This window comes from Gossypium hirsutum, chromosome D07 (genome assembly GCF_007990345.1).
Source record: "Gossypium hirsutum isolate 1008001.06 chromosome D07, Gossypium_hirsutum_v2.1, whole genome shotgun sequence".
NCBI classification, from domain to species: domain Eukaryota; kingdom Viridiplantae; phylum Streptophyta; class Magnoliopsida; order Malvales; family Malvaceae; genus Gossypium; species Gossypium hirsutum.
This window is the reverse complement of record NC_053443.1, coordinates 11,595,160-11,618,101: the sequence shown is the minus strand read 5'-3', so window position 1 is coordinate 11,618,101 and position 22,942 is coordinate 11,595,160. Positions and strand designations below refer to the sequence as shown.

At 27.8% G+C, this 22,942-nt stretch overlaps 1 long non-coding RNA gene across 1 annotated transcript; it reads left to right on the top strand.

Moving 5' to 3' along the window:
• Positions 1-7,285: 7,285 nt before the first annotated feature.
• On the top strand, positions 7,286-8,087 carry LOC107944790 (uncharacterized). The gene is made up of 2 exons (XR_001696310.2): positions 7,286-7,529; positions 7,627-8,087. It is a non-coding gene; the product is annotated as an uncharacterized lncRNA (long non-coding RNA).
• The last annotated feature ends 14,855 nt before the right edge of the window (positions 8,088-22,942 follow it).

The following is a 22,942-nucleotide window of genomic DNA, read 5'->3' as shown; positions in this document are numbered from 1 at the left end:
ACAAGTAACAAAAATAGCGGAATAAATTGAGAAATTGAACACACAAATTTAACGTGGAAAAATCCCTCCAAAAAGGATAAAAACCACGGGCAAAGATAATTTTACTATAATGACAAAAGAACGAAGAGTACAAAAGATGGAGATAAAAACTAAACTCCGAAAACCCGAAAACAAAAAACTCTCAAAACCTAAACACAAAATTCTCTAAATGTATTATGAGTTCTAATCTCTAATAGGTGTATTTACTAAGGTTGTAAAAGAGCCTATTTATAGGCTAAATTCATATGTCAAATAATAATAAAATAATCTAAACTAATCAGTGTTTGACTGAAACAAATAAACAGAGTTTAACTAAAAGATTATTTCTCAAATTTGACTGAAAATAGGAGTTATACTTAACAAATCTCCACCTTGACTCATATTTCCACAACACCATCTTTGCCAAAGCCCTCCACGAGCCTATCTTGAACTATGCAGGGAATTAACTGAGTCGAATCTGTGCTTAGAAACTGGAAGACTTCTAGCCTTCGACTTGTACACTGCCAAATCAAAACTAACCCGGGTCTGATTTTCACGAACACAGTGCCCTAACTTTTCAAAACCTGCATCCAAAAGAGAACCTCTCTTCAACGAAACGGTCATACATTTTTCCCTCCTATGACCAAGTTGCCTCCGCTCCAAACGAGTTGACTTCGACTCTGTAATAGACGAGGGATGTCTGATTTCACCTGTCACTGTAGAACCTTCCAGAATATAAAGACTGCCAGTTCTTTTACCTTTTAACAAAACGAGAGATGCACGAGATACTTTAATGTCGCTTGACTCGATGTTGATTCTGCATCCTTTCAAGTCTAAAATACTCAAGGAGATGAGATTCTTTCGTAAATCAGGTACATACCTGACATCTGAGAGTGTCCTAATCGTCCCATCGTGTATCCTAATTTTAACAGTACCAATACCAATTACCTTACTAGATGAATCGTTTCCCATGCGTACAACTCCACCTTCAACCGAACTGTATGTAGAGAACCATTCTCTATTGGGACACATATGGAAAGAACATCCCGAATCTAAGATCCACTCGGACGTGAGCTTGGAGTTATCGCTCGTTGACACTAACAAGAAATCATCACCGCTTTCATCGATCAAATTAACACCAGCTACATCTTCCTCGTTACACTCAACAACTCTTTTATTTCGCAGTTTATAACAATCTGCTTTGACGTGACCTAACTTTTTACAATAGCGACACATTTTGTCTCGTTTCTTTGAGGCTACTAAAACGGAAGCTTGCTTATCTGCCTTGCTATCCAAATGAAGCTCATTGTCGAGTTTGTCTCTAGTCAAAAAATGACCCTTCACATCTTCGAACGAGATTTTGTCTCTGCCATAAATCAGGGTCTCCCTGAAAGACTTGTATGAAGGGGGTAAAGAGCACAATAATAGCATAGCTTGATCTTCATCATCAATATGAACCTCAACGTTCTTTAAATCATTTAAAAGAGTAATGAATTGACTGATATGATCTCTAAGAAGCTCACCTTCGTTCATGCGAAACGTAAATAGGCGTTGTTTCAACACTAAACTATTAGCTAGAAACTTAGTCGCATAAAGAGTTTCTAACCTTTTCCACAATACGGATGAGGTCTTCTCCATCAATACCTCCTGTAATACCGTATTCGCGAGGCACAACTGGATTACAGACAAGGCCTTTTCATCAAGCTCTTCCCATTTTGTTTTATTTAGATTCTCAGGCTTTTTCCCGGTAACAACCTTTTTCAAACCGAATTGAACTATAATTGTCATCATCTGAACTTGCCACAGATTGAAATTTGTCTCACCATCAAACTTCTCAATTTCAAACCTTGTTGTCATATCTGAATAGGTTGATCTTTGAACCAGCTCTGATACCACTTGTTAGTGATCGTCTAGATTAAAGCAACAAGTAACAAAAAATAGCAGAATAAATTGAGAAATTGAACACATAAATTTAACGTGGAAAAACCCCTCCAAAGAAGATAAAAACCATGGGCAAAGATAATTTTACTATAATGGCAAAAGAACGAAGAGTACAAAAGATAGAGATAAAAACTAAACCCCGAAAACTCGAAAACAAAGAACTCTCAAAACCTAAACACAAAATTATCTAAATGTGTTATGAGTTCTAATCTCTAATGGGTGTATTTACTAAGGTTGTAAAAGAGCCTATTTATAGGCTAAATTCATATGTCAAATAATAATAAAATAATCTAAATTAATCAGTGTTTGACTAAAACAAATAAACAGAGTTTAACTAAAAATTATTTCTCAAATTTGACTGAAAATAGGAGTCATACTTAACATATATTATCAAAACAATCAAATAAAATACCATTTAAGCCAATTCTAAATTCATACCAATTTCAACCCAAATTTGCCTCTATCACTCTCACTTATGCATCAACTTAAACATTCCATATTAAACCTCAACTTAACACATATGATCATGTACATAAGTAACCAATATCATCTTATAACATTATTTACATTCACTTCCCAAAATGACAAGTATAAGACATCCTAGGTACATGCCGACACAAAAAGAAATATATATCACCATGTTTTGAGTTCGGGATCGTTGATGGATGCTGAATCGGCAATCTGACTTTAACCTAACCTGCACACGGAAAACAAACCGTACACTGAGTATAAACTCAGTAGTATTTCTATAATCCGAATGCTTAAAAGTAAAATAATATAACATACAATAACTATAGTCATACAATTATTCAATTCATAAATAAGGTATTTATAACACATTCAATTTATATCAGTTGCTATCCCAGATAGCTTTTCACAATATGAACACAAATCATTTGAACAATAATAGTGTTCATTCATATTCAATTCATAAATACACAAATCATATGTCTCTGACAATATTTCAAATCACCACTCAATATCAATCATAACACTATTTTATTCAATAACCCCTATTAACATGACACGGACTCGGATGGATACACGGATCCAACCAAAACACACCAGTTTGGCACTCAGTGCCTTATCGGATAATTCGAAGCAATAAGTTGACACCCAGTGTCTCATCACCATGCCGAAGTAAATTGGTACCTAGTACCTCATCGAATTTATCCGAAGTAATAATTTGACACCCAGTGTCTCATCGACTTGAAGTCGAAGTATCCTTGAACTCTTCCAATCCTATGGCATGCCATCTATATCCGACTCAGTCCGATACAGTTAATAGAGTTTCAATTCACTTTTCTAATGCCACAATTATCCAATACTCAATTATCACATAAATCACAATTTCGCTTACATTCAATTCAATATAAAAAATGCTAACACTTACCTTATTTACTTACCATAAACATTTAAATCAAAATACAACAATTAATAATTAAATTTGGATTATAGAAATACAAACTAGAATTTCCGAGCTACTCCTCGTCAACTTTATCTTTTCCTTTATTAGTCGAAGTTTTCGGTACAGCGTTAGCTATGGAAATTAAAACAATTAAAATTCATCAATACAATACAATTTCATATTGAATATTTCAATTTTTATTCAACTTTTGTCTAAATTCCAATTTAGTCCCTAAACTGAGACTAACTTTATTTCTTCAAAACTAATTCCATATTTTCATTCAATTTCCACTTTAAACTAAATTCAACTCTCTAATTTCACTCAAATCCCTAAATTTTCAAATTTTTACAATTTAGTCCCAAATACTCAAAACTTATAATTTATTTTACAATTCAATCCATTTTTTCATTTCTAACTTAAAATTCTATCAATTTAATCCCAAATACTTAAATTATTCAACATGAACAACATCTAAAATTTCAATATTTTCTAAAATTTCAACATAGGTTAATACTAGAATTCTAAAAACATAAAAATTACAAAAAAGAGGACTAAATTAACTTACCAATTAAGCTTTGAACCCTTGAAAACCCTAATTTTTTCTCCTTTTTCTTTCTCTTTTTCTTCTCTATTTCGTTCTACTTTGTTCTTCTTTTTCTATTCTTTTTCTTTCATTTATTTTATGTTTTAATTATTATAACAATTTAATATAATAATATAATAATATTTACTTAAATAATAAGTAAGTAATAATTATTATAAATGTATGTATTTAAATGTTACACATTTCATTACCAATACCACACACTTGTTAATTTGAGGTTTAATTTCTTATTTAGTCCCTTCACTTTTCTCTAATTTATAATTTAACTTTCTCCCTATATGCAATCTAGTCATTACACCTAATTACTCTTAAATTAAGCAAATTCACCTAATCAAAATCTAATTAACCACACAACTAACTTCATAAATATTTTTATTAAATATTTACGAATCCATTTTCTGAAAAAAGAGACCCGAAAATACACTTTCTGATACCCATGACTATCGGGTTGTTACATAATATATATTTGAATTAAGTATAAATTTAAAATATTTAATTTCACTTGAAGTCTTAATTTTTTTATGAAATAAATCAAATATATTTAATTTTATAGTAATTCTATGTATAATTATTATTATTATTATTTTAAAATAGACAAATGAATAATCTAAATAGTAAATAGATAAATAATAATAAGGGTATAATTATCTTTTTTATTTAAATTTATTTACTAAATAGATTTTAGTGGGGTTTATGAGATTTTTTTTTGGTTATTTTTGAAACCATAAGGATAAATGTATTTTACACTAATTTACCCCTAAATATAATATGGATGTTAAATTTTGAATAATACTAATGGGATGAGGTTCGCTTACATTAACATAAAACAAAAAGAGTTTTATGCACTTTTATAATTTTTTTATAATTAATATTTTAATAATATATGTTATATTTTGTCTCATTCATATAAATCATCTATATCAAGTTTGAAGTAAATTAAAAAAATCAACTATTTATTCATATAAAAAAATTCACCATTAAATATATATTAATATAAAAAAATATTTTAGATTAGTGTGATAAAGATATTGAATTGATTCAAAAATTTATATGCATGACAATTACAATTATAACAATTAAATTGTTAAAATATTAATTGTGTAAAAAATTTATAAATGTGAAACTATTCTAATTTTACATTGGTGTAAATGAACCCTATACAAATTATGAATGTACTAAAATTTATACAAATATATAAAGATTTAACCTGATTATGACAAAAAAATCAAATATAATATATATATGAATCGATAAATGTATAAATCATATTAAAATAAAGTTTTGATAAGGTAATAAAAGTAACATTTTTCAATGTAAATGGCATGCTTTCAAATCTCTCAATATCTAATTTTTTTGATTGTTTTAATAAAAAGATAGAAGTACCATCAAATAATATAATTTGTTTTAAATATAGAAGGATAGTTTCGTAATTTTTCTAATCGAGTTGGTGTCTGATTAACTCATGACAATAACTCAATTAAAATTTTAAATAATAGTATAGATATAAATAAAACATTTGCATTCATAAATTATATGGAAAAATTAATTCAACTTAAATTGATAAATTATAATACATTTTTGCTAAAATTTCATCAACATTATATATATTAGTAGTTAAATTTTTTATTGAAGATAAATTTAAAAGCTTATTTCATTATTTAAAATATATAAAAATGAAGTTGGTTAGGTTTGGTCAGATTCAAGGTTTTTCACAAAACCATTTATATTATTTAATTAAATTAATGGTTCTCCATAAATTTAATTTAATTTCTAAAATGTTAAAATGTGATTCAGGTCCCTATATTATTCAGTTATTTGGAATTTAATCCCCTATTTTTATTTCAAGAAATTTAGTCTAATTGTTAACACTAATAAAATTTTTCCATTAAATTCAGGTTGATTGGAGTATCATTTTTCTTGTTGCATGGCTACTAAGGTGAATATATGTTTATTTCAAACCGTCAAAACCAATGAACTTAATGAGTTTAACCATAATTTTAAATTTTAAAAAATAGAAAGATTAAATTCCTGAAAATAAAAATAGAATGACAAATTCTAAATTTACGAAAAGTAAATGAACTTGTAGCATATTTTAACATTTCTAAAAAATAAATATAAAAGTAGTTTATAAAACAATAGTTTTTATGTAGGTGGTTATGTATTAATAGTTGGTTATTTATTCAACATCAAAAGACTTAAATTGACGTCTTTCGTTGGTTAATTTGGGTGTAAAAATTGGTTTAATCACTTTTAATGAAGTTAAATTTGTTCACTATTGTATCAGTATAGAGATGAAGTAATATGCGGGCAAATACTGTTCCATTCATACCAACCAAGTATAATTTAATGAAACGTGTAGACATTATTTCATCTACATCTTTATTTTGTAAGGGTACAATGGTTGGGCAGTTAAATATTAACAACATGTTTGGTTCAGTGTATTACCTAATACAATACAAGCCGAATACGCGCGTATTACATGACGCCTCTAATCCGGCGTTTGGTTCGCTGTAATAGGCATTACGGGCGTAAACCAAACCCGACCTAATCCCCTTTTTCGCTGCTTTTGTAATCCCTTCCCAAATCCCTGTAATACCTATTACGTCCGCCTTCCGTCCCCTGCTCTCTGTTTTACCCTCCCTCCCTACCCGACCCTCTCCTATTCTGTCCTCAAAATTTCTCCTTCCATCTCCCACCGTTTTTGTTTATTATTCTGTCCTCATCGTTTCTTCAGTCTCTGTCTCCTCCCATTTCCTCCCAACCCTATCTGCAACTCTCTACTGCTCTTCAATATTTTCACAAAATTGGAAATACCTGATAGCTGAATCCATTGAAAAAAGAGTGAAGCGTTTTTCGGGTCATCATCTTTAATCCAATATCGGGTGAGTTTTATTTCGGATCGAAATTAATCTGCCAATTCTTTTGTTCGACAATCTTTTATCAAATATTTTTGCATGGTTATGAATCTTTAGTCTTCAGTAGTTTCTGTTGAAATTGCTATTTTATTTTATGAAATTGTTGCTGATTTCATTGGAATTATTGTATAATTGCACTTGTGGCTTTTTATTCTTCAGTAGTTTAATGCTGATTTCATGGTTATGAATCTTTTACTCTTCTGTAGTTTTAGTTAACGAAAGTTTTTCTGGGTTTAATATCCCTTGCTTTCTGATGGTGATTTCATATAAATTATGTGCGGTGTAATTTATAAATCCTGATTTTTGAAAGAGCAACATCAAAAAGTTTAAAGCATATACTTCTTTCAGTAAATCATATTTCCATTTTCGTATGACAAATTTTACATTTTGCTGTATAAAATTCATTACAAGATGAAGAAAAGTTTGGAGCTTTTGTTCTATATTCTTAGGTTCCAAGATTAACTAGAAGCAGCAACAGGGTTTTTGGATTAGTTTATCTTATTTCTCATTTTGTTTCTTCCAACTAAGCTTGTCTTTGTTTCTAAGTTTAGCTTCGGTGTATTGGTATTATAGGGAAGAATTTGGATGACAAGGGCGTCGAGGCTGCGGTCTTCAGTTTGGAAAGTCAGCCATAAGCATCCAGGTTCACCTCTGTAAATGTTAGTATCTTCATCACCTTGTAAGTGATAATTTCCTAATTGTTTGAAATTTGCTGTTTGCTGTGGTGGGTCTTTTATCAGGTTATAATGCGAGTGATTCAGATTCGGATGAAATCAAGGGTGATTCTTGAGTTTAACATACTTGGTCTCTGCATTTCGAACATTTAGAATCGTGAGTGCCTTATTGCTCTGCTCTGATCTTCATTTCATTAATTTGTGTTCTTCACTGCTGTGAATGTTGTATAAGAATAATCCTATAAGATTTAGAGGTGTGAGTGCCTCATTGCTCGACTTTGGTCTTCATTTGTGTAGCTCACATTTTTCACTGCGCTGAAGATTGTATAAAGAATAGTCATAAGTTCTGTTGCTGCTAGTTTGGTCACACAATTAAGTCTCTATCCCTGACTTTTGGGTGTGTATTTGACCAGAGAGTGCTGAAGTTGCACATTTTATATTCTTAGGTTTAGGACTCGGTCCTGTTATGTAATCATTGAGCATGGATAATTTATAATCTAGTTATTTCATATTATTTGCTACAAATTCACCCAAATCTGCACATGTTCTGTGATGAAACTATTTATATCGTAGGTTTGGACTATGGTCAGTCTAGACTATTTTCGTACCTAAATTCATATTCTTCTGTTAGATGATGTTTGTTTTATGTCATTCGGGGACGTTGGTTCTTGTGCTTGAGCCAGCCATGGATTAACTGTTATTTTTCCCCTTATTCCACTCATAGGACACTTTACTAGGCCTGATATGAATAGCACTTGTTTAATGGGATTTACTTGACTAAAGATGAATGGCAAGAGCCTCCATTACTTGACTTGTTTAATGAGCAAACATCTATCCTCATTCTAATTCCTTTTGAGGAATGTAGGGAAAGGGGAATGATGGGTTTTAATTGTGATAAGTCAAGCTGAGCTCTTTCATATACTTGTATTTTGCTCATTTACAAGCTAGATCAAGTAGGCTTACTATACTAAATAGCTTGACTTCATGCATTAGTGATCTCAAATAATGAGGTGAGAACTAATTACAAATAATGAGGGAAATGAGGAGGCAGTTCAGTGTAGGTTATTGAACTTGGAATTGGGTTTAATGGTTTGTCGCCTGGTTTCATACAGAACAAAGAAAATCCAGTGAATCCTTTGAAATTATATATTATTGTTCTTTTTTGAATTTAAATTAGGTTATATGTTTTTAAATAGCATTATGCCTACAAATAATGGGCTTCAAATCACAGTTATTTGTACATGTAAATACAATACTGTTAATAATAAATTTGTACATGTAAATGAGATTAAAGTTATATATTTTTTTACAAAATGAAATTACCATTTAAAATGGTATAAAAGTTTATTAAACTTAAATCTTCAATCTTCATTTTATTTATTTTGAAATTAGAAAACCTTAACTAAACTAATCATAAATTAAAAATTTAATCAATGATCAAACTTAGAACATGCTTTATTAGATCTTAAATTTCATTATACGAAATTGTATTTAAATTTAAATTTAAATGTCCAAACTATAATGTTCAAACATTGAACATTAAGATCACACTTTGTGTGCTGAATTAATCATTTTTTAATATGAAACTTATTTTATAGGTTGTTATTATCTAGTTGATGCTGGATACACAAATTGTGAGGGATTTCTTGCACCATTTAGAGGACAACGATATCATTTGAACGAGTGGCGTCAGGGTTATCAGCCAAGTTCTCCGCAAGAGTTTTTTAATATGAAACATGCCTCAGCACGTAATGTCATTGAAAGATGCTTTGGCTTATTAAAACTTAGATGGGGAATACTTAGGAGTCCATCGTTCTATCCTGTAAGGGTGCACAATAGAATTATTATTGCATGTTGTTTGCTCCATAATTTTATTCGAACCCATATGAGTAGTGATCCCATTGAAGCGGAGGTGGGAGAAGGATTACCTACAATTAATGTGGTGGATGACGATGAACCGAATATCACAAATATTCATCCATCGGATGCTTGGGCTACTTGGAGGATGGAACTAGCCAACCAAATGTTCGATGAATGGCAAGCATCTAGAAATTAGTTTGTGAAACTTTTGTATTGATTTTTGTATTGTACTAAACTACAGAAATTATAATATAATTTCTTCTAATTCAGCATGTGTTATAATTTTAAATTTTTTGTGCTATGGAACTTTTGATTCATGATATTCAACTTAATTACTTAGATTTTATAAAGTGTTGACCTTTTGAATCATGATATTAAAATAGTAATTAATATAATTTATTTTTTTTTGTTCTTAAGATCATTATGTCAGGTGTTCCAGAATCAAATGCTCAAGCTTCTCGAGGAAGCAAAAGAAAATGGGTTCCCGAGGAAGATGTAGCATTAGTTTCCAGCATGGTAGACCTGCACAATGTTGGAACATTTAATGCTGATACCGGGTTCAAAGCCGGTTATTTGAACGAGTTGGAAAGAATGCTACAAACGGTTTTACCAAATGCAATGTTGAAGGCGAAACCTAATATTGAATCAAGGATTAGGTTACTTAAAAGGGAGTGGTCAATCGTCTACGACATGCTTAATGGCCAAAACAATAGCGGTTTTGGTTGGGACGAGCATAGGCAGCTCGTTGTTGCTGAAGATGCGGTTTGGGAGTCCTATTTAAAGGTAAGATTATTTCAAGTCTTTATTATATTATTTTTACCAAACTTACGACTAATATGATTTCCTCATTTTTTTAGAGTCACAAAGAAGCCGCCCAATTCAGATTTCGTACTTTCCCTTACTATGACCAGCTTACTACCATATACGCAAGAGATCGAGCAACTGGGAGAGATGCTCAAACAGCTGCTGATGTTCTTGAAGAAATACATGCTGATGATGAACGTACTACAGATATGAATGAAGAGAGAAACACATTCTATGACTGCGAAGCTGACGTCTCTTTAGATGACATGGATGTTTCTGGTACGGATCCGCGAGGAGATCGAGACCAAGGGGGTTCCTCATCTTCAAACAAGAGAAAGAAGAAATCTGATGCTCGTGATAATGTGTTTTCTTCATTTAATGAGGCTGCCACTTTGTTCGGGGAGAAAATCCAGGCCGTTGGCGATCAAATCAGTAGGAGTTTTGCCTCCGAGGTGGTAGTTCAGCAGAAGTCAGAACAACATATGGAAGAGAGAGCTTCAAATTTATATTCAGCCTTATGGTCAATTGAAGGTTTAACCGACGATCAGCGGTATGATGCATTGAGTAAAATTCCCGACCATCCAACTCAAATGATCGTTTTCTTTAGTTTACCTTCAGTTGCCCGATTGGAATGGGTTAGGAGATTTCTTTCTTACCATTAAATATCAATGTTCAAACTTTTTGATGTTGTAAAACTATATAACATATGGATTTTAATGTACAATTTCATTTTCATCTAACCTTTTCTTAATATAAGTTAATTATGTTTATGCATAATATAATTCTCAAGTTATATATTGATTTTAGTAAATTCATATAAGAACATTTTATTATTAAGAATTTTATGAAATTATATATCACTATATAATTATATTTAATATTAATTATTTTAAATTGTATAAATTCATATAAGAAAATTTTTATTATCAAGAATTTTATGAAATTATATATTATTATTAAATTATATGTAATAATTATTATTTTAAATTATACAAATTCATAAACTATAATCATATTAGTTATAATAATTTTAAATTTTATTAAATCATATATTTAATTAAATCATATTTAATATTAATTATTTGAAATTTTCTTTTATAGTATCATATATTATGATTTGAGTAAATTCATAGAAGAATTTTATTTATTAAGAATTTTATTAAATTATATATTTTAATTATAATATATTTAATAATAATTATGTTAATTTATATTTTACAGTATCATATATTATGATTTGAGTAAATTCATATAAGAATATTAATTTTTAAGAATTTTATTAAATTATATATTTTAATTATAATATATTTAATAATAATTATGTTTAAATATGATTAAATTATTTATTATTGATATTAATCTTATTAAAATTTAAATAACAATAACAATAATAATTTACCAAAACAGATTTATGCTAATTATTAAGAATTTTATTAAATTATATATTTTAATTAAAATATATTTAATAATAATTATGTTTAAATATGATTAAATTATTTATTATTGATAATAATAATCTTATTAAAATTTAAATAACAATAACAATAATCATTTACCAAAACAAATTTCTGCTAAGGGTATTCTAGTCATTTTAGTTTTTTCATTATGCTATTACACTCCTATTACACTCAACCAAACACAGGATTACTATTACGCCTCTATTCCATTACATTCAACCAAATAGTTGATTTGCTATTACACAGCTTTTCCATTACACCTCTATTCCATTACACCTCTAATCCAATACACCTCTAATCCAATACAGCGAATCAAACGTGCTGTAATATTGTAGTAGTCATTCTTACCTACATATTAATACATTTTATATTTATTTAAATTTGATATAATCTGAAATATAGATTTAAAATTTTATTTAGATTCGTGCATATATCTAGATGATTAACCCAAATTTATTTTAGTTAAGTACATCTTTTAAAAAGTAGATATTTTTTAATTTAATTTTAATAATTTAAATTCTTTTTCTTTTATTAAAAATTTAAATACACGCAATTTAATATATTTCGGCTATTGACTATTTTATTTGATGACATGTATAAAATTTACTATTTTAATAAAAAAATCTAAAAGAAATTGTAATAATTTTAATTATCATAATGAAATATGATTAATGCACTTCTCACCACAAAACGCAATGGGAATTTGCAAAATCATTTTCTTTTCTATTCATAAATCAAATTATTCCGATGTAAAAAATGTAGCGAAAAAAAAATATTTACTGTTGAAAGAGATAAAAGATTAAAATTATATATGTATTTTGGTGTAATGTAATTTTATATATAAATTTTAATTTTGTATTAAACTTTAATTTTTGTTCAAATGTGTATATAAAATTTTGATTTAATTATATACATCTAAAGAAATGAATATATCAATTTATTTTTATATTAGATAAGTATAATTATTTGTGTTTCTAATATGTAAACATAAAAGAGTGATATATCGTGAAAATTGAATTAAATTAAAATGTCATGTATAAAACTGTACAAAATTAAAGTTCTTGTATAGCATTTCACATTAAACCAAAATTTATGTAAAATTTTGAGATTTATCCCTAATATAAATATGAACAATATAGAAAGAAATAAAGGTGAGTTTAAGAGGTAGGGAAGGGCTTTGGCCCTAAAAAAAAAGATTTATTAATATATGATAATATTGTATTTTTATCCCTTCAAAAATGAAAAAAGAATTGTACAAAAATGAAATCATGATTTTTATAATGATAAAATTATATTTTAACTTCTAAAAAATTTATAATTTAATTTTAATCTCAACTAAAAGAATTTCTGAATTCACTCCTAGAAAGAAGTATTTTCATAAATAAAAAAGCATAATATCAAATTCAGCCCTAGACTTTTACATATTTTTGACCCTCAACCTTTTAAAAGAGTCGAATTTGACCATCGATCTTTCAAAAAGAGTCAAATTATTTTTTTATGAAAATACCGATTAAAACATTAAATTTTTAAACATTCTAGATCATGTAACAATCAACATATACTTCATGCTATTTAAAAAATATATATGAACATTTTTATTTTTTTAAAATTTTGTTTTTTTTAATATCTTATAATTTTTAAATTATTTGTTGAGATGGTATATAATACAAATAATGGCATTTCAACAAGCAAATTGTTATGTCAATATTGTTAGAACATCAATATTTTAATTAGCATTTCTATTAAAAAATGATTTGACACTATTAAAAGTTTAATGACTAAATTTAACTAAAGGTGAAATTAATAAAAAGAATGATATTGAAGGCTAAATGTTGCAATGCCTAAAAATATGATAATAAAGTTATATATTTATGATAACTTTTGAGATATTAAATATATTTAGTAGATTATTAATGTAATAAAAGTAGCTGTTGAATCCTGAGGATGATATAGGTCTCCTTCCATCACACCATCTAACTATCAAATAATGACACCTGCCCTTTGTTCGTTGGATTTTCCAATTAGTTTGTTACCTATTTATTTTCTTGTTAGATTGCATATACATACGATTATATTTATTCAGTATGAAAATAAATTGATATATTTATTTTTTAAATGTGTATGATTGAACCATAATCAAAGTTTCATGTATACATTTGAACCACAACCAAAGTTTCATGTGTATAATTGCACCAAATCAAATTTCATGTATCAGACTACACATTAAATCTAAGTTCATGTATAATTTTGAGATTGATCTATTTTTTATTCAATGAAATATCGGCTTAATCACGAGGTTAGGTCTTGTGAACTATAAGATTTTAAGTTCGAGTCTTACTTATGTAAATCATGGGTGAAAGTGCATATGAAATCTCTCTATTATAAGTAGCAAATCAAATTTGCCACTCTACTACTAAAAAAATTCAAACAAGGCTACATAGAAATAGAACTAACATTTATTGTTTAAAAGATTATATGAAAATTGTTTTTTTTTTTTACAATTCAACTCCAAACTAAAATTTAATCCTTAGCATCATAAAAACTTTCAAAATATGACTATGTTTGTAATGGCCCAAATTCAAGGTTATCGGAATAGTGGTTTCGTAACCACAAATCCGATTTAAAGAGAAATTTATTTTAATATTTTTGCATGAATATTGGTATGATAGGAAAATCGTATGAAAATATCGATAGAAAAATTTTATCGATTTAATGGTTAGTTAGAAAAAGAAATTATTGAAGAAATTGGGTAAAAATAAGGTATCGAGACCTCAACTCGTAAAACTGAGTCAAAAATATATTTATAAATATTTATGAAGTGTTAGTAATATGGTATTAAAATTTCGTTAGAATATTTTCATGTTTGGGTAGTCAATTAAGTGAAAAACACTAAATTGAAAAAGGTGTAAAAGTTACTAGAAGGATTAAATAGCTCAATTGTTAAATGAAGAGGGACATCAATTGCAAATAACCCCCAAATGACTAAAGTGGAATATTGTAGATTTCTCTTTAAATTTGGAATATTGCAAAATTTGCTTTAAAAGTTAGGACTAAAGTGGAATTATCTAGATTTCTCTTTATTTTTCTGCATTCTCATCAGCCAAAAACGTCCTAAGGGTTTCTTCAAGCTGGGTTTTCATAATTTTTGCACCAAGTGAGTTAATCCTTGCCTTTTTCTTGTAATTTTTGTGTTTCTAAGACTTTTACAACTAGGTCCTATTACTAAATTCATTAGTTTTTGATTTTGTGAAAGAATTTGAAAGTTGCTATGAATATGTGCTGGAATTTTATGATGAAATAGGATGAAATTGAAGCTTTAATCTGTTTATGAGATGATTTTATTAGGTAATTTCAATAGAAATTGATTTGTAGGACCTAATTGTGAAAAAGTTTAGAATTAAAGTCTAGTACTAAAATTCTGATTTCCAAAGCTTATAAAATAGTTTAAAGTGATGGGATAAAGTGTTAATTGAGAAAAATCAGCTCAATTGAGATGTTAATTGAGCAGGGATGAAATTATCATTTATTGAAAGTTTAGGGGAAAATGGTAATTAACATCATACACTAAAACAGTTTTGGACAGCAGCAGTAGTCTAACTTTGAAAAATCACTAAAAATTCTAGAGATTGAATTAGAGGATGAATAAAATATGAAATTAAAGTTTATTGAGTCTAGTTTCTCATAGAAGAAACTGCTTAATCAATGAAATTGTAAATCATGAGATATAATAGATTTTACGAGACAAGGTTAGAATGAATTCGGGTTCCCCTATTCTAAATTTGGAAAATCATTAAAAATTATAAAAAAATATTATGAGTTATAATTTATATGGTTAGAATCCCTAATTGGTCTATTTTAAGAATAAACAAACGGAAACATCATCCAAATTCTGTACAATGAGATAACTAATTTTTAGTGAAGAGGGGTCGGAACTGTCAAACAATGAAACAGGGAAAATTTTAAAGAATAAACTGTACTTGTTGGCTAAACCAAAAATTCTGAAAATTTTATGATAAGAAGATGTGTGAGTCTAGTTTCAGGAAAAATTAACGGATCTTAATTTTTAGTTCCGTAGCTCAAGATATAAATAATTTAGTGACTGTGACTCAGTGAGACGGCTTTGAATGCACTATAAATAATAATGGAATTATAGAGAAGGTTACATATGAACATGAAATGTATTAGATTAATGATTAAATTTATTTATTTAGATTCAGAAAATTCAAATACGAAGCTAGATCGAGGAAAAGAAAAAGTTCGGGATTAGTAGATTTTTTTTTACGAACAAGTGTCGAGGTAAGTTCGTGTAACTTGAATTATATTCTTAAATGCCTGAAATGTTTGTTATTGATGTGAATATGATTTGAATGTTCATTATATGAAAATTGATGAAAACATTGACATATTTGATAAAAAGGGGAAGAAATCCCAGTTCAATGGAAGGAAAATTCAATGGATCTCTGAAAAGGAATTGACGGTAAAAAGGATCTAGCCCGGACGGGTGATCCGATCCTGATATAGCCCTCTCGAAGAATATGTGGAAAATAGATTTAGCCCGGACGGGTAATCCGAATTAGGGTCTGAATTTAGCCTGGACTAGTAATTCAGATCCAAGCTCATTAGAGTAATTGCCGTTGCAGGGGATTTAGCCTGGACTGGTAATCCCGACAATACTCTATGAGTTTATATTACAGGGGATTTAGCCTGGACTGATAATCCCACTGTAAGGATGAGGTTAGCGGAAGTGTGCTCTCTGAAATGGAAATGTGCGCACATGAATATGAATTGACGGGCCCGGATTTGTACACTAAAGTGTACCTCTGAAAATCCATCGAAATTTCGAGAAATTCAACGGGATAAATATGGAAAAATAACAAGGAAATGGAAATCATGGAATTGATGAACTCATCAATCAATAATATATATTATTGATACATGGAAATTATTGGACTAACTTGAATGTTGAGTTTGTGCATGATAGGGGAATAATGTATTGAACGGATGTATGAATGCTTATTGCATTGTATTGAAAATATTAGGGAAGTATAATTCTTGTTACATGAGCTTACTAAGCACAAAGTGCTTACCCTGTTTCCTTTTCCCCTGTTTTGTAGTGTTAAGAGCTCAGAGGTCGGATTTGGTCGGAGACGCATCACACTATCAACCTCAAGATCTCGGTATATAAAGAAACTTTATTTTGGAAATCAATGGCATGTATAAGCTAGTAAAGTAGATGTTAATGTGAAATGAATGTATAGTTAGCCATTGGTATGGCTAACAAATTTTGGTTTTGGTATGTGATGAGATTGTCTTATGAATACGATAAATTTATCTTGAAAATATATTGAAATGGATTGGTTGTGTTAGGTTGGTCTCGGTTTAAAATTTGCAGTGAAGATTAGATATTTATAAAGGGGTTATATTGAATTTTAAAAAAAAATATGTATTCTGTAAAATCTGGTAATGCCTCATACTATATTTCGGCGACGAATACGGGTAGGGGGTATTACAATGTTAAACAGTAAATGACATTTTAAAAACATTAACTTTTAGCTTTGTTGACATTTGACCTTATTTGATTCTTTTTAATACTACATGGACTAAATTAATCAATTAACAGCAGAGGTATTAATTTAATCTAGTTCCTATAGTAGAGGAACTTGTCAGGCAGCGGTAAAGTTAGAATTTTTTTTGGAGGGGCTGGAATTAAGTTATATTTTTTTATAAGAATTAAAAGGTAATTTCACCAATATGTTAGTTTATATCTTTATAATTTTTGGTACTAGATCAAATTATTATCATTTTTTCGAGGCCAAACTATAATTTTATCATATTCTTTATAATTTTATAAATTTTAAAGTGACATAAAAGGGAATTTTTCATTCTTTTGAGGGGAGGGAAGCCCCTACTGCTAAGTACATTCAGAGTAAATCATGTGCGAGTGAGTTAAGTATTCAATTTAGTGTTTATAATGTTTGATTTTAATTATAATAGTTGATAAAAAAGAGAAATACCAAAACTATACATGAATTATGGTTTAATATGTAACTGAATACATGAATTTTGATTTTGTATAATTTTATACATGAAATTTTGATTTGATCCAATTCTTGTAAATTATTAATACAATTATTGATATAACATCATTTTATGTTTATATATTGTGTACATAAATAATTATATTTATCCAACATAAAAATAAATTAATGTATTTATTTATTTAAATATGAATGATTAAATCAAAATTGATATAATTATAAATAGCAACTTAAAAAATACATTTTTAAAAGGGTGAATATTTAATAAACTTACAGTATACTTTTTTTTATTCCATAAGTAGTCTTAGAAAATTAATATGCAGTCTTTTTTTTTTCAATATTTATTTTTTAATATTTTACTACACTCCTATAAAACACTTATCAACCCTCTGGCGTTACTTATGAAAACTAAAAACTCTACAAGCAATATACCAAATAATTTCCCTTTTTAAAAAATAATCAAATATTCATATACAGTTTCAAAATCAATGGGTACCATTTTTTATTAAATAAAATTTATCTTTTTCTTTTTCAGAATGAAAACTTCGTTAAATAAAAATATTTTAATATATATTTTAATGTTCACTCTAAAAAGATACAAGTGTAATTATATATTCGAATTACTATAATAAAAATTAATCATCATAAAACATAAATCATGCTAACATGTGGTAAGATTTAAGATAGAATACTTTTGAATAGAGCCCACACATAGTTTATGGTTTAAGAGGTCTTTCGTTTACATGGACCTAATTAAATTAATTTCTCTATTATTAAGTGGATTAATTTAATCTTTGCACTATTAAAAAGAATCAAATAAGGTTAAATTGAAATATAGTTAACGTTTAAAAAATATCATTTACTATTTTGTTAAATAAAATTCATCATTTAAATTGGAATATAGTTAATATTTTTAAAGTTTTCATGATGTTGTAAATGAAATCTTTTGTATTGAATTGAACTGTAATTGAAAAAAATTCACTTTCGAAACATTTTTATATAGTAAATGTTAACTTTGTTACAATTTTAACTTAATCGATTCTTTTTAACAATATAAAAAGTAAATTGATCAATCTAATAATAAATTGACTAATTTGATATAATCCTCTTAAATATTTTAACTTACACTCAAAATCTTACCAACACAATAAAAGATTCATTAATTAATATCTGCATTATTATATATTTTTATCTTTTATATAATGCATAATTGAGTTAAGTGATGAAAATGAATTAATTTGGTTATGTCGCCGATCATCAAAATTAGTCCAGTTAGGGAGCTGTTAAAAGATTTTTGAAATTTCCAACATTAGTGCTAATTAACCAAATAATAAAAAATATAAATAAGTCCAACAGAATGGATCCAAGAAGCAAATGTTAAATATGGTTAAATCAAAACCCATCAGAATTAACCCAAGTTAAGTTTTAAAAAACATTAATTTGATTCATGATTAAACATTTTAATATTTTGATTAGTTTAATTTATAATAATTTGATCATTTAAACACTTTAACATATAAAGATATAAATATATTAGAGTGAAACTACACTTAAGCCCCTTCGGTTTTTATTTTTGGCCCAAACACTTATTTTACTTTTAAGCATTTAATGATGAATCTTAACCCTAAAGGCCCAACTCACTCTTTTCACTAATGATATTTATTTTATTAGGATCCGGTTTTATAAAGTTGGAATCTAAATTTATAAAATTGCTTTAAAAATTAAATTCAACTTTTAGACGCATTAGGTGCATGTGTTAGTATTCAGAGCCGAATTTGAATCACTTAAATTATGTGCTATATGCTAAGTATATGATTAATTGAAATATTCTCGAATTTGTTATCCGTAAAAGTAAAATTAATTTTTTAACCTTTCACAAAAAAAAAAAAAAAAATTTCGATGAGTTCGGACGTATTTGGCTGAGCTTATCATTGTTATTTTCCAAGGAGCTTCGAGTGGCAGCCACCTCCGAAGAGATGAGAAGAACAAATGCAGCTATAAGAGCAAGGAACTGGAAGAGGATGATGATGATGAACTACAACACTCCTTTATCTTTCTCTATATATAGGAACACCAAGTCGTTGGCTGTTAGAAACTTCAATCATATTAACTATTTCGTGGCCCGAGTTGAATGATGATAAATTCAATGTACTTAAGAATTTTGTCTCTGATTTTGATTTACTTCTTTCAATTTCAAATTTAATCAAATTAGTCCTTTTTAAAAATATTAGAGTAATTTAGTTTCTTTCAATTTCGAAAATGAACAATTAATTAAGATATTAATGTCTTTCAGTAATTGTACATAAATTTGATTGGTATAGTAACAAATTTAACCTTTGATGGTTACATATTTTGTCATTTTGGCCTTAATTCTAAAAAATCAACATCAATATTTACACATTTACATAAATGTTGCGAAATAAATTTATTAAATCAGGACCAAATTGGCTAAATATGTAAATTTTGAGGACTAAATTTATTATTATCTAGCCAAATCATTTACAATATTTGATGGAAAACATTAACGTGGTGATTGATTATCCTTAGCTACTCACTTTTAAAATTGACAAAAATTTCATTACTTTAATTTTTTTTAAAGAGATCAATTTACTCAATTTTAAAATTGTGAGGGATGGAGAGATCCTTTTACCAAAACGAAACATTAAGTATGATGTCAGATCACAGTCGTGGACTTAAATAGCAGTGGGCAAGTGGTAACTTGTGTGTTAGAGATAAAATATCTATTAGTATTCACAATTTAAATCACCTACAGCCAAAATGGCCATTGATTTTGTAACAGGCAAGGGCGTTTTTGCATGGATTTGAGAGGATGAAGATGTACAGAGGTATTAATAATGGTGGTTGAAGCATTAAATGTTGTTTCAGTGAGACTTATATTCAGTCAGTGAGTTGGTGGTTTTCTTTCAGAGCTTATCTCTCGATCCATGGTGCCGTAGGCCAGTGATCTGATCTCTCCCTCAAGCTACCGCCAACTGGCAAACTTATTAACAATTAAAGGGTTTTTTCTATCACCGTCCTAATTAATTTTCAATGTTCCTTGAATTAGATTAAATCAGTTTGATTGAAAATTGATTAAGATATCAATTCGATGAAAGGTTTTGAATTAATTAATTTAGGAATCAGTACATTTTGATTGAATTAGATAAAAAAACTGATTCAATTAAACTTTTAATTTTATTATTATTGAATTTTTAATAATTTTTTAATCGAACTTGTTGAACCGATGACCTGATCGATTCGATTATCATTTTGATTTAAAAAATTATTTTTAATTCTCTCGTTGCAAGTGCTCTCCAAAAATGTTAACAATTTAGTTATGAAATATGCTTAATTCTTATAAAAAGAATCAAACCCCCAACCATATAGTTAAAGAACGAAATAAGTAATAACCACACCTCATAATTAATCACGTCCTGTTTAAGTTTCTAGAAAAAAACTTCAAAGAGAAAAAAAAATCAATTGAATTATAAAATGGAAATGGAGCATACTTTAATATATTTAAAAAATAATACTAATTTTGTATACTTTGGTAATATTTTTCATAATTAATATTTTATAAATATATTCATATAATTGGTTTTGGGGATATTTGCTATCGACAATGGTGCTTCTCCAGTTTACTTTTTTTGGCTTCTGTTCTTTCAAGATAAAATTATGGTTAGATTGAAAAAGGATTATCGGTTGAGACTGGTTTGAGAGAGATCAAATGGCACATTTCTCCGGAGGATGAGTTTACTTTTACTTTTCTTTTTGACTCTGTTTTTGCTTTATATTTCTCTGTTATCTAAGCTTACTCTCAGATTTTGTAACAGCTCTCTCTCTTGTATTTTGTCATTACTTTAATAAATGAACCAATCGATTTTTAGTAAAAAATAATTGGATTAGTCTAAAAATTTAAATTGATTCAGTATATTTATTATATAAGATATAAAATATAATTTATTCTTTACATCAAATAAATAATTAAACATTTTTTATATAAAGATCTCTCTTATCTTTCTCAATTTCAAAATTAAATAAATTTGTCCCCTCAAAATAATTAGAGCAATTTAATCCATATCAATTTCGAAAATAAATAACTAAGAACAATTAGTCACAACATTAATGTTTTCCATCAAGTGTACATGATTTTAATTGGTATAATAACAAATTTAACCTTCAAAATTTACTTATCAATTTGATCCTAACAAATCTATCCCCCAAAATTTACGTAAATATGTAATTGTTGAGATTGAATTTATTAAATTTTTTAAATTAAGACCAAAATAACAAAATATATAAATATCGAAGGTTAAATTTGCTATTATTCCAATAAAAATTATGTATAATTGAAATAAAACATTAATTGTCATTAATTGCTTACTTTTAAAATTAACAGAAATTAAATTACTCCAATTTTTTAGAGAATTAATTTAGAAACTGAAAAAATCCTTTTACCAAGTTTTTTTGTGTACTCAAATTTTAATATTTATAATCAAAAGGAAGAAATATGGAAAAGTTTATGTATATAAAGTTCACTTTTATATTTACCAAGTGAATCTCCTGTATATATTTGATCTGGCATGGCGACAGACTACGAAAATTTTTTAGTTTTAGATTCTAAGTCTCTAATTATAATTAGTTTAAATTAAAAACCAGGATAAAATGTTAGGCAACAATTGCACGCAGTTGGTTGCCTTTTATGCTCTGTTTACCTTTATATAATTAATCAATTATGATCATGATTAGAAATAGATCTATGATAAAGTTGAGAAATTATCTCTTTAATTTAATCCCCATTCCTGTTAAAATAATTAAATTAATCTCTTTAATGTATGAAAACTGAATTTTTGTACAACCAGGTAACACAATTAAGCCTTACGTACAAAATTAGCAAAAATTAACAATTCAATAGCTTATATGCAAAGAACAAGCAAAAACCAACAGTTAAACAATTTATATGAAATTTATTTTTAGCAAAAATCAGCAATTCTTGTAAATGTGTTTACTGAAAATTAAACTAACCTCTCAGTATTCGATGATTAAATTTTAACAAATTTAAATAAAAGGATTAACTTCTCAATTATCCTAAAGCAAAGGGGTGAGATTTATAATTAGACCATTTGAAAATACAATTAAACTGTCAATGGGATTGTTACCTGTTCAATTAAAATCAATGGCCTTCGAAGAAGGGAGCTTCTTGAACGAACCATGGCTACCAAA